At 51.3% G+C, this 1780-nt stretch overlaps 1 long non-coding RNA gene across 1 annotated transcript in view; it reads right to left on the bottom strand.

Annotated features, from left to right (window-relative positions):
- The window catches only part of LOC122561300, an 8357-nt gene extending 7560 nt beyond the window's left edge, over window positions 1–797 (bottom strand). Inside the window, exon 1 of the long non-coding RNA XR_006314986.1 lies at window positions 708–797. This is a non-coding gene — a long non-coding RNA (uncharacterized LOC122561300). The remainder of the gene's footprint in view (window positions 1–707) is intronic.
- Between the last annotated feature and the right edge of the window lie 983 nt (window positions 798–1780).

The following is a 1780-nucleotide window of genomic DNA, read 5'->3' on the forward strand; positions in this document are numbered from 1 at the left end:
GAGAAGGAAGGAGGGAGGGGGAGGTAGAAGGAAGGAGGGAGGGGGAGGGGGAGGTAGAGGGAAGGAGGGAGGGGAAAGGGTGAGGGAGGTCAGAGGGTTCAAAGAATTGGGGTATCAAAGGGATCGGAAGACAGAGAGATCGAGAGGTGAGTGGGATCTGGAAGAGGCATGAAGACAGAACATGTGGAGAGCGGGGTGGGACTACAATTCCCATGTCGCTTTGCGAACGAAGGGTGGCGCGCAGGCTCAGTGGCCGGTAGCCGCTCACGCGCCTCCTCCGTCCCTTTATTCCGAATAATTCAATTTTTTAAAAAAACGTTTTTTGACAGACAGACAGTAAGGGTCTGAAACACATAACATGACCGCCGGGCTTCGAAAACAATCCCTTCATCAAAAAAAAGAACAATTCCTGTAATAAATGAGGTAATACAAATGCTGTTAGCCAACTTATATACAATTATGATGATGGGCGATGTTTATTAGTTGAGGTTGGGCGAATGACGAGTTTTTTTTTATATTAAAGATCAAAGATAGCGCCCCCAGCGCCATAATATTAGGAATCTGTCACCTTCAATATTAACCACTTCCACACAACTGGCGATGGGGATGATGGAAATACACTTTCCCTTTAAATTGTTGTGCGCGTTTATTGAAGCCGACTTTCCCTATCCCCCCCGTCTTTTTTTAATACATTAAATCTTACCTACGCAGTGAATAAGTTTATGTCTCCAAGAGTCGAGCTCCTGTCGGAAGCCGCGCCTTTCGATCGAACATTGCTGACTGTGACTCGCCATTTTCTGAACGGATTGGGAGTGTGTGTGTGGAGAGAGAGAGGATATTGTGATGATAACAAAATTAATCCCCCTCCATCGCGGCGGTGGTGGTGGCGGCGGCGGCTGCCGGAGGGTGAGGGGAGAATGGGGGAGGGGACCCAGGCCTCGACGACGGAGGAGGCGGCTGCGTGCGCGCGACCTAACGCGCGTGCGCCTGCGTGAGCGACACTGCGCGCACTCGGTCTGCGCGCGCCCGGCTCCCTTGGAGGCTCCCTGCCACCCCCCACCCCCACACCACCCCCCACCCCACCCCCACACCGCCCCCCAACCCACTCCCCGCGGTGCTGCCATCTGATTGAGTCTGGGGTTGGCACCCACCTTCCAGGCTTGAGCCCACCTGAATCTGGCAGCTTCTGGTGGAAAGAAAACACCTCCAATTCTGTTAACTCTGTCTCCTGTCCGCAGACGGGTCCATCCATGGACTCCGTTTACACGTCTCGCTGCAGCGGAATGGCTGCCACCATTGCCAAAGACCCATCGTGCCCCGTCAGTGATCTCCTACAACCTCTTCCATCAGGCAGAAGAAACAGATGCCTTGACACACGCACCATCAGGTTCATGAAGAGCTTCTTCCTGGCCGTTATTAGACTGATGAATGGATTCTCTAGCCTCAAATAATGCTGATCTTGCTAATGTTGATCTCGCCTAGCGCATGCCCTGTGCAATGTAACCAGTATGGTGAAAGTGAGGACTGCAGATGGTGGAAATCAGAGTCTAGATTAAAGTGGTGCTGGAAAAGCACAGCCTGTCAGGCAGCATCCAAGGATCAGGAAAATCGATGTTTCGGGCAAAAGCCCTTCAGTATGCTTCTGTCTAAGTCTTTTTGATCTGCATGTGATCAACTTGTGCTGCTTGTAAGCAAAGCTTTTCACTATACTTTGGTACGCATGACAATAAAATCAGTCAATCAAGACCTGCTGAGTTTCTCCAACAATCTTTGGCTTCTG

This window comes from Chiloscyllium plagiosum, chromosome 22 (genome assembly GCF_004010195.1).
Source record: "Chiloscyllium plagiosum isolate BGI_BamShark_2017 chromosome 22, ASM401019v2, whole genome shotgun sequence".
Classification (NCBI taxonomy): domain Eukaryota; kingdom Metazoa; phylum Chordata; class Chondrichthyes; order Orectolobiformes; family Hemiscylliidae; genus Chiloscyllium; species Chiloscyllium plagiosum.